The sequence below is a fragment of the Engraulis encrasicolus genome, chromosome 6, assembly GCF_034702125.1.
Source record: "Engraulis encrasicolus isolate BLACKSEA-1 chromosome 6, IST_EnEncr_1.0, whole genome shotgun sequence".
NCBI lineage: Eukaryota > Metazoa > Chordata > Actinopteri > Clupeiformes > Engraulidae > Engraulis > Engraulis encrasicolus.
Window position 1 is genome coordinate 19,083,917 of NC_085862.1, and position 10,974 is coordinate 19,094,890.

Sequence of the window (10,974 nt, forward strand, 5' to 3'; positions counted from 1 at the left end):
AGTGTGTCAAGGTTAATTTTCTCACCAGGACCAAGGAAATAAATACTAAATAAATATTATTGAGCGGTTTGTACCTCATCCCCCTCACACACATACGCACGCACACGCTCACAGACACACATACACACACACACAAACCCATCAGCGTGGAGTTATTTTCAACAGCCCGAGTGTTCCTGAGTCTGTGTTATTATTAGTTCTGGGCCCGGCTTTCCACACATAAAAAAAAAGGAAAATGACTCCGAGCGGAGGGGAGGATGAAGGCTTTCGACAGCAGAGCAGTTAGTTTTCCTGTGGATTATCCCTCTTCTCCAGGAATAACCGTTTACAATGGGCATAATTGAGGGTCTAAAATGGAGCGGAGAAGGACCCACTGGGGACACATTAACCCAAACTGCTGCTGCTGCTGCTACTGCTATTGCTGCCGGGCAGAGAGAGAGAGAGAGAGAGAGAGAGAGAGAGAGAGAGAGAGAGAGAGAGAGAGAGAGAGAGCTGGGGTGAGGAAAAGAGGAACTCAGTGTTGGGGAAAGAGTGCTTCAGTGAAGGGGAGGGAGAGACACGCGAGACAGAGTGTTTCAGTGCAGTGAGAGAGCAAGGACCTCAGTGCAGGGGAGAGACCGTCATCATGCAGGAGTGTCTTAAGCCCTTACCACCACTGTAAGGGGGTGAAAGAGTGTCTGTGTTTTAGTTCAAGGGCTATAAGAGAGTGTCTCAAGCCTTGGTAAAGACGAGAGTCCTGTAGTGTTTCGGTGCAGGAGAGAGAGTGTCTCAAGCCTCGTATAGGTATAGGTGCACCGTATCGGTGCAAGTGTCTCCAAACCTCAGTATAGGTGCGAGTTTGTCCTAGTGCCTCAGAAAAAGTAAGAAAGAAAGTGAAAGACTCTGCTGCAGGAGAGGTAGGGTTTCCCCCAGCACTTTATTGGTAAGACGGTCAACCTGGTGTGTGTAGGTGTGTGTGTGTGCATGTGCGTGTGGATGTGGATGTGTGCGAGAGTGAGTGTGCGAGTGTGTGTGTGTAGGTATGGACGTATGGTTGTATGTTCTGTTCTACTTAATCTCTTTGTCTATTTATTATTGCTAACAGTGTTTCTGATTTGTTATGTGTATCGGACTATGGACTTGGAGGCTGTACAAACAAAAGACAGAGAAAATATGTTTGAGTGTCCTTTGAAATAAAAAGATTTAACTGACGGTCAACCTTGACAACCAACACCTACCACCTTGACTGGGTCCTCTGAAAACATAACAATTTTGTGTGTGCTGCCCTATAAAGCCAAAGAGCAGTAACTAGACATGCACCGGATCCTGATTTTTAGCATCCGGCCAGATACCGAATCCACTGCTTAAGATCCTGCCGGATCCGGAACCGGATACCGGATCCTACGAAAGGGTTGAAAGACATAGCCAACTCGCACACGTGGGCCCTTTGTATTACGTTGGCGCAAACTATTTTTAAGACTCATTGGCTTACTGCCACACTGCCTTCAACGGCCGCTTCCAAAGGGCTTTCACTTCATGCAGCGATTGGGGTTGAGAAAGACTGACTGAAAAGCCTAGGCTACGTAAAAAGTAGAGATGCCCCAGATCCTGATTTTTAGGTAACTGCCGGATACCGGATCCACTGCTTAAGATCCTGCCGGATCCGGATAGTCTGAAAAACCCTATTATCCTGCCGGATCCGGAACCGGATCTTGGATCCTGTACATCTCTAGCAGTGCCTACGTCAACATTGAAACTGAGAAAAAGGCCTTCAAAGTATTGATTATACGTTTGATATTGTATGGTAGTTTTATTGACACCTCAATATCTCTAAAATGGGACTCGTTTAGATCATATGGCTTTGTCACATGATAGAGAAGGTGTAATGAAGACCATTTGCAGTCTGAGTTCAAGTTTGACTTAACATGTACGTGTAGTTGCTGCACTTTGTCTTTGTATGGCAGTGTGGTGGTGTATGTAATTTCAGAACTTGCTTCCTCAAAAATACCTTATACCTTTAGGGGGTTTCATTTCATATTTCATACAAACCTGCACAACTTAGTCTTTCCAATGATGTTCCTCTGATAGTGGCTGACCTCCTATCACCTTGACCACCGGATATTTTGTGGGAGACACTAACACAGACTCAGGTGCTGTTTACACGTAGCTGGATATTTTTATATGTGGATATTTTTTTTGGTTTTGCATTGGTTTTGGCCTTCCATTTCCACGTAGCAGATATTTAAAATCCAGGTATAAAAATCAGGAGAAAACAATATCCTGTTTAGGGGGCTGAAACACATTTGTTACAATGGAGGATTTATTTTTATCCAAATGTTGCGTTTACACCTAACAGGAGAAAAAAAATATCCTGCTAAAAAAATATCCAGCTACGTGGAAACAGCACCTCAGTGCTGCGTGTCCCAGAGCTGACTGAGTATTTGTTGGACACTTTGTACAGTGAGGACCTTTCTCTCTGACCCAAATCTGTCTGTCATACACACTCATCCTCAAACTCAGTCAAACACGCACACACATTCATCTTTCGATGAGTCACACACACACACACACACGCACGCACATACACACTTACCCTCCAACCCAGTTACACAGTCATAGTCCTCATCAGTCACACCCACTCTCCATCAACCTCAGGGCAACAGAACAGGCCCTAGAGCACTTAGTGTACAGGGCTGAGATACAGACTAGAGATCAGTGTTGCCAGATTGGGTGGTTACCCGCCCAATTGGGCTACTTGGGATGGCCGTCTGCGGGTAAAAACGTGAAGAATTGGCCATTTGCAGTTATTTTCTGCCATTTTATGCCCATAGAAATCGATGTACCGGTAATTTGTGGACATTGGGCGGAATTTAGTGCATTTTGGCGGTTTTTGAGAACCTTTTGGGCAAGATTTCATCAGACACATCTGGCAACGCTGCTAGAGACTGAGAGTTGGAGTGTGTGGGGGGTCCATAATGGACATCCTACATTAATATTATGGACAGATAAGGGAGGGGGGGAGACAGCGACAGAGAGACAGAGAAAGAAAGAGAGAAGGTAGAGGTGAAAATGTCCCAGTAACTATTAGCATGAGCAGGGCTTATAAACATCCACTGCTGGACACATACTGCAGGCAGACAATGACAACAGCAGATAATGCACAAGCAGACAAGAAAAACTCAAGACACACACTGTGAGCTGCTGAATCAGTCATTTTATTATTTTCCATGTACGTTAGCATACATACACAAAAATACAAGAACAGACGCACGCACACACGCACGCACACACACACACACACACACACACACACACACACACACACACACACACACACACACACACACACACACACACACACACACACACAGAAAAACACACACACACACACACACACACACACACAGAGCGAATTGAAGTTACCACTTACAGATGATGAGGCTGGAGAGACGTCCGTGCTCCATACATGTGTCTGTTTACAGCAGCACCATTGTGTTGAGCTTAAATGTGCTGTGCTGTATTGTGCTACACTGTGTTGTGCTGTGCTGTGTTGTGCTACACTGAGTTGTGCTGTGATGTGTTGTGCTACACTGTGTTGTGATGTGCTGTGCATAAATGTGCTATGCTGTGTTGTGCTACACTGCGTTGTGCTGTGCTGTGTTGTGCTGTGCTGTGTTGTGCTGCACTGTGCTGTGCTGCACTGTGTTGTGCTGCACTGTGTTGTGCTGTGCTGTGTTGTGCTTCACTGAGTTGTGCTGTGTTGTGCAGTGCGTGCTTAAATGTGCTGTGCTGTATTGTGCTGCACTGTGTTGTGCTGTGCTGTGCTGTGCTGTGCAGTGTGCACTGAAATGCGCTGTACTCTGTAGTGAGATCTGGGCCACAGTATCATTCATTGTTCTGTGGGCTTTCCCTCATAGCTCAACCCACCGACAGCAATGAATGTTGACTGGGACCTTTAAGATACAGTGTGGTCTTCTTACGTACCTGCTCTCTGAGAAGTGAGTTTGCAGGGGAGATAACGTTAACTTAACATGTTTTTGTTTTGCGCGCGTGTGTGTGTGTGTGTGTGTGTGTGTGTGTGTGTGTGTGTGTGTGTGTGTGTGTGTGTGTGTGTGTGTGTGTGTGTGTGTGTGAGAGAGAGTGTGTGTGCGTGTTTGCGTGTGTGTGCTCCTTTCCTTGTGTGTGTGTGTTATTGTCTGTGTATTGACCATGAAGCTATACGCCTGGCCGCAGGGTACATCCAACGGTCGATGGTTTATTTTGCAGAGGAGCCCAAACTCACCGACAGCGTTGAATGTTCACCGAGGCAGACTGTGAAGGTTTGTGGCACGGAAGGAGAAATCTGAGCTGGATGGCAGGCCATTATTTCTCTCTCTTTTCATATCTCTGCCTGCCTGTCTGTCAGTTTAGCCATTTGTCTGAGATACACTTAAAGGTGCACTGTGTAATATTTTTAGCAGTTTTTCTTTCCAGAATTCATGCTGCCCATTCACAAATGTTACATTTTTCACAAATACTTACCACCACCATCAAATGTTAAGTATTCATTATGAAAATTGCACTTTTCATACATGAAAGCTCTATTCTTTACGCTAACTTTATTCCCTCCTTCTAAATTGTAGTCTGAGAACAGTACATCTACAGGTTTTACACAGAACACAGTACAAACAAATGCCCTCTAGATTAAATAAACGAAAATTTTTTTTTTTCATCAGGCATATAATCACATACTTCTTTGTGTGCAATATTACACTAATCAATAAGGGAGCAACAAGTCATTGAATGTGATTTCTCGTCGTCAATGCATCCTGGGTGGTGGCCTGGAGGGAACACATGTATCCGTCCTGTTTGCAGGTGAGATCCCGTGACAAACACGTTGTGATGTATGGGGGCCCTGCAACGGCAAGCAGAGAACATCGCATTGTCAGTAGGGTTGCGAGTGCTGATGGCAAACACACACACGCACATACACGCACGCACGCACACACACACACACACACACATACGTACACACACACACACACACACACACACACACTCACTCACACGACATGGTCGTATTCGAGTGTCGTTATTATTAACCAGCCCACACACACACACACACACACACACACACACACACACACACACACACTGTAATTGTGTGTGTGTGTGTGTGTGTGTGTGTGTGTGTGTGTGTGTGTGTGTGTGTGTGTGTGTGTGTGTGTGTGTGTGTGTGAGAGAGAGAGAGAGAGAGAGAGAGAGAGAGAGAGAGAGAGACAGAGACAGAGACAGAGACAGAGAAATCAGGGGAGGTATGGAGATCGCTTCCACTCTGTTCTCCTCTCCAGTTCCTCTCCTCCTCTTTCTTTACTCTGCTCGTCTCCATTTCCTCTCTTTCTCTCCTCCCTTCTCTCAACCACTGCTCTCCTCCATACTCACCACCACTCCTCTCCTCCATACTCACCACCACTCCTCTCCTCCATACTCACCACCACTCCTCTCCACCACTCCTCTTCTCTCCAGTGGGCGAGGACAGTTCCTGGCTCCTGCTGTCACAGTCCCTCACACCACCCCTAATTAAAGAGAGAGAGAGAGAGAGAGAGAGAGAGAGAGAGAGAGAGAGAGAGAGAGAGAGAGAGAGAGAGAGAGAGAGAGAGAGAGAGAGAGAGAGAGAAAAGGGGGAAGATATAAAAAAAACAGGAGACAGAGAAAGAGAGAGGAGAAGGGGAGATAATCATAAGGACATAAATTAATGCTCTGTCCTCCTCGTAGACACACACACACACACACACACACACACACACACACACACACACACACACACACACACACACACACACACACACACACACACACACACACACACACACACACACACACACACACACACACACACACACACACAACCCATCCCTGCAGATTTTTTTTTTAAGCCTATCTTGAGCACCAGGGCGAGGCTGGATTGGGAGGGTGAGTGCTCAGCTTTTCGGCCCCTACAGAGTGACCCTTGTCTGGGCCACAGATTCCCTAACACCCCCCTGTCCACTGGTAGAGGGCCCATAACCTAAGCAGGTTTCTACACGGGCCAATTGACACTACATGTGTCTCTCACGCACAGGCAGAGCCAGACAAAGGCAGTGCAGCGCAGTACAACTGACTTCTGTGAGACTCAAATAATGAATTTAGTCTTCCATTTGCTGTCACACTCACACACATGTACACACACACACACACACACATACGCATACACACTCACTCGCGCCTGCACATGTACACGCATACGCACACGCACGCACGCACACACACACACACGCTCACGCACACGCACAGACACAGGCTCGAGCGCACACACCTACCAAAAAGCCATTTGTAAAGGAAACAGCGGGGGCGACCAAGTGTGTCAAACATTCTTATCTACAACTCCACAATGCTATTCTTTCTGCTTCAGTCACTTTCAAATGAGACTTTCTGAAGTGGGGGAGGGGAGGTACATTTGTCATCCGTGTTCTTGTGTTTCTCTTTTTGTGTTGGTGATTTACTTTTGATGGGGGGGAGTGACATTACTCATCCATGTTTTTGTCATTTGGGTTGGGGGGGTTGTTGCTGTCTCCTTCAAAATGAGAGGGGGGGGGGTATTTTTATTATGTTGTTTTTTTTGGGGGGGGGGGGGAGTATTATTCATCTGTATTGTTTTCAAGGCGGTAGGGGTGGGGGTGGTGGTGGTGGGATGCGGGGGTGTTGGCATGATTATTTATGAGTGAGGCAAATGAAAGACATTAGTGAGCGCCGTCGACTCCCGGGGATCCGTTACAGTTCCGTTGGTGTTCACGCACCATGGCAGAGGGAACACAGATCGCTTTCCCTGAAAGAAGGGGGGAGAGAGAAACAGAGAGAGAGAGAGAGGGAGAGAGAGAGGGAATAGAGAGACTAGAAGAGACTAGATGAAGAGAGATAGAGAGAGAGAGAGAGAGAGAGAGAGAGGGAATAGAGAGACTAGAAGAGACTAGATGAACAGAGAGAGAGAGAGGAGGGAAGTGATTGTCTATCTAGGCTGCTTGAGAGAGAGAGAGGAGGGAAGTGATTCTCTATCTAGGCTGCTTGAGAGAGAGAGAGGAGGGAAGTGATTGTCTATCTAGGCTGCTTGAGAGAGAGAGAGGAGGGAAGTGATTGTCTATCTAGGCTGCTTGAGAGAGAGAGAGGAGGGAAGTGATTGTCTATCTAGGCTGCTTGAGAGAGAGAGAGGAGGGAAGTGATTCTCTATCTAGGCTGCTTGCTGGGTGCCAAGCTGCTCCCTCTGTACTGCTGTTCTGGTGGCTAAATGATTGGCTGTTCAACATGGCATCATTTAGCATTGCCAATGGCACACGCACACACACACACGCACACACTCTCTTTCTCTCACACACGCACACGCGCACACACAAACACGCACACGCACACACTCTCTTTCTCTCTCACACACACACACACTCTCTTTCTCTCACACACGCACACGCACATGCACACGCGCACACACAAACGCACACGCACACGCAAACACACACACACACACACACACGCACACGCACACACCACGACAACCCACCGATAGGAATTAAGGTGTGCACTGTGCACAGCTACAATACATAACCCATAATCTCCCACCCAGCCTGGTATCTTGAAGCTCGTGTGTGTGTGTGTGTGTGTGTGTGTGTGTGTGTGTGTGTGTGTGTGTGTGTGTGTGTGTGTGTGTGTGTGTGTGTGTGTGTGTGTGTGTGTGTGTGTGTTGGTTGCATGGTGCGTGATCATTATTATCGCACGCTGTACTGGCTGCAATCTGTACTCCACTCAATTTTACACACGGCGGCTACATCTGCCTGTGGCTACGGAGAGGCTGGTGTGTGTGTGTGTGTGTGTGTGTGTGTGTGTGTGTGTGTGTGTGTGTGTGTGTGTGTGTGTGTGTGTGTGTGTGTGTGTGTGTGTGTGTGTGTGTGTGAGAGAGAGAGAGAGTGTGTGAGCATGTGTGTGTGTGTGTGTGTGTGTGTGTGTGTGTGTGTGTGTGTGTGTGTGTGTGTGTGTGTGTGTGTGTGTGTGTGTGTATGTGTGTGAGAGAGAGAGAGAGAGAGAGAGAGAGTGTGTGTGAGAGTGTGTGTGTGTCTGTTATAGGCTAGCTATTAAACTCCAACCGCTGCCTCTGGGTGCCACATAATCACCATGCAAACACACACACACACACACACACACACACACACACACACACACACACACACACACACACACACACACACACACACACACACACACACACACACACACACACACACACACACACACACACACACACACACACACACACACACACACACGGCTGCTGCGCCTTTTGAGAATGAAATTACACACACATACTATACTGCACATAAACACATAAACACACACAAACGAATACTGCGCCTGGTGAGTGCTGAAGAGTACTATTGCCCCCCAATACGGATAGTGTGTAGCCTCTTACTGCAGATGGTGTAGTCTACGTAGAACGCAGGTATACGGAGTATACCCACTTCTAAATTTCAGGGATTTCAGTATACCCACTTAAAATGGATTGATCCATTGTTTTGAATAGCACAAATATATACAGTATACCCACTTCAAAAAAAGCTCAAATATACAGTATACCCACCATAAAATGGTAGACTACACCACTGCTCTTACTGCAGATGGGGTTGCCAGCGGCCAGCCTATTCACTATTTGCTGAAAATACTCAACTACACTGCAACAACATTGCTATGACATTACAGAGAGACTCATGTAACATTTCAAGACATATATTAGCCATTACAATTTTGGTGACAGTAGGGTTAGGCTCTGCGCAAAGGGAATAAGTAAACACTCAGGCATGACACACGATCTGCAACTGGAGTCTTCTCCAAAAGCCTATAACAGCCATTGAAGGGCAGTTTTCAGAATTTAGTTGTTTTACATTTGAATCTGAGAAAGGACATAAGATCCCCTCTATCTCAGGAAGCACACTCTTGTACTTCCACTGGGTGCTTAAATGTTGTCAATGGAATTTCAAAGACTTTGAAATATAAATACATTTTCTAAGGCTAGCAAACAGTCTACAGTGTCATTTAGTCTTTTAATGGCCTTAAAAATACTCTCTTCAGAGTGAAATATGGGCGGCGATAACGCCGGTCTGCGTTTTTAACACGTTTACCCCGATGTAAAATAAAGAGTTTTTAATACTTCAACTACCTTGACTCAAAGGAGAGTGCTTTGGATATAGTTCAAAAGTCTGTCAAGCCCTAAAAGGAATAACCAGATGCACCCCTTCAACCTGGAGAAAAGACTATAGAGCGCTCGCTATTCTTTCCTTTTACACACTTATGTTTGGGCCAGAGCCGGGATCAGCACACATGAATAGTGAATACACACTCACACATACACACACACTCACACACATAGAGACAGACAGACACACACACACACGCACACACATTTAGCTCCCACACAGCAAACCCGGTCCAAAGCTCCCTAAACACACACATGAATACTCTTGCCCTAAAAAAGCCCCCTCCTTACTTTGGTGTCAGTGGGTGCAAACAATCACAACACAGACCAGACTTCAATACACCCATTACATGCACACACGCACGCACGCACGCACGCACGCACGCACGCACGCACGCACGCACGCACGCACACACACACACACACACACACACACACACACACACACACACACACACACACACACACACACACACACACACACACACACACACAGACTAACCAGTACACATACTGTATATTACTATAATTGCAACCAGATACACATTTATACACATGTTTAGGAGAAAATGTATGCAGTATACATGTACATAATGGAAGCATAAGCGTGTGTGTGTGTGTGTTTGTGTGTGCGTGTATGTGTGTGTACCTCCTCTCCTGTCTCCTAGCGAGTACATAAAACTGTAATTAAATGTGCAGGTCTGAGGCAATTACCTGTCCACCTAAGCCTGTGTGTGTATGTTCATGCATGTGTGTGTGTGTGTGTGTGTGTGTGTGTGTGTGTGTGTGTGTGTGTGTGTGTGTGTGTGTGTGTGTGTGTGTGTGTGTGTGTGTGTGTGTGTGTGTGTACAGTACGGCTTTGTGCTGTATGCATGTTTACGTCTAATTGTATGTGTATGTTTGTGTTTCCATGTGTGCGCCTGTGTGTGTTTGTGTGTGTCTAGTGTGGGTGTGCGTGAGTGCGTGTGCATGTACCGTATGCATGCTTGTGTGTGTCTGGTGTACGTGTGTGTGTGTGTGTGTGTGTGTGTGTGTACGCGCGTGCGTGCGTGCATGTCTGGTGTGGATAATTACCTGTCCAGCCATTGAGGCCCTGAGTGGTGGCAGAGAACCGCAGACTGCCAAAGGTGTATTGCACTGTCTCCACTCTGTCTGACACACTGTCTGTATGGAGAGAGAGAGAGAGAGAGAGAGAGAGAGAGAGAGAGAGAGAGAGAGAGAGAGAGAGAGAGAGAGAGAGAGAGAGAGAGAGAAAGAGAGGGGGGCAGAGAGGGAGAGAAGAGGGGCGTGCGTTAAGTACTTTGTGAGTGTCTTCAGAGACACACATTTAGGCAGCAGGAATTTCCCTCCATATAAGAACACACACACACACACACACACACACACACACACACACACACACACACACACACACACACACACACACACACACACACACACACACACACACACACACACACACACACACACACACACACACACACACACACACACACAATAATAGTGAAAGACACCCCTTTTATTTCTCTCTAGAACAAACATGCGCACAGAACAATAAAAGGCAAAAATAAAATTGAAAGAGGAGAGGAGAGGAGAGGAAATCAAGTAAAAGACAAACATACTGAGGAAAACAGATTGAGCTAACGCTCTCCAACTGTTCTGGTGTTTGTGCTTTTCAATAAAAGTTAGTGGTCGAACTGTGGAAACATCTTGTACTATATTAAACATCTTGTGCTACATCATAT

General features: G+C 46.4%; 1 long non-coding RNA gene across 1 annotated transcript in view; it reads right to left on the reverse strand.

Annotated features, from left to right (window-relative positions):
• Window positions 1–4,308: 4,308 nt before the first annotated feature.
• Window positions 4,309–10,974, reverse strand: part of LOC134450831 (uncharacterized) — a 22,982-nt gene continuing 16,316 nt past the window's right edge. The window contains exons 2-4 of the long non-coding RNA XR_010035158.1: window positions 10,304–10,393; window positions 5,451–5,534; window positions 4,309–4,873 (exon numbers count right to left, since the gene is read on the reverse strand). This is a non-coding gene — a long non-coding RNA (uncharacterized LOC134450831). The remainder of the gene's footprint in view (window positions 4,874–5,450; window positions 5,535–10,303; window positions 10,394–10,974) is intronic.